The sequence below is a fragment of the Galeopterus variegatus genome, unplaced genomic scaffold (genome assembly GCF_000696425.1).
Source record: "Galeopterus variegatus unplaced genomic scaffold, G_variegatus-3.0.2 Scaffold5077, whole genome shotgun sequence".
NCBI lineage: Eukaryota > Metazoa > Chordata > Mammalia > Dermoptera > Cynocephalidae > Galeopterus > Galeopterus variegatus.
The window spans coordinates 123,019-123,233 of record NW_007731188.1 but is presented as its reverse complement, the minus strand read 5'-3'; positions in this window follow the sequence as shown (position 1 = coordinate 123,233).

The window sequence follows — 215 nt, the reverse complement described above, 5'->3', positions numbered from 1 at the left end:
TCACTTGACTCAGAACAAGCCAAATGCCTTTCTTTTTGAAAAATAAAGTATTGGTGAATTTCAAAATAATAACAGGAAAGATACAAAAATGGGGGGGGAAATGTTGATAGATAAAATTTAAACCTCTGGAAGAACATCATTGATGTTTTTGTTTTCTGTTTTTTCCTAATTTTCTACACTGTATGTATTACTTCTATAAATACACCAACATGAAA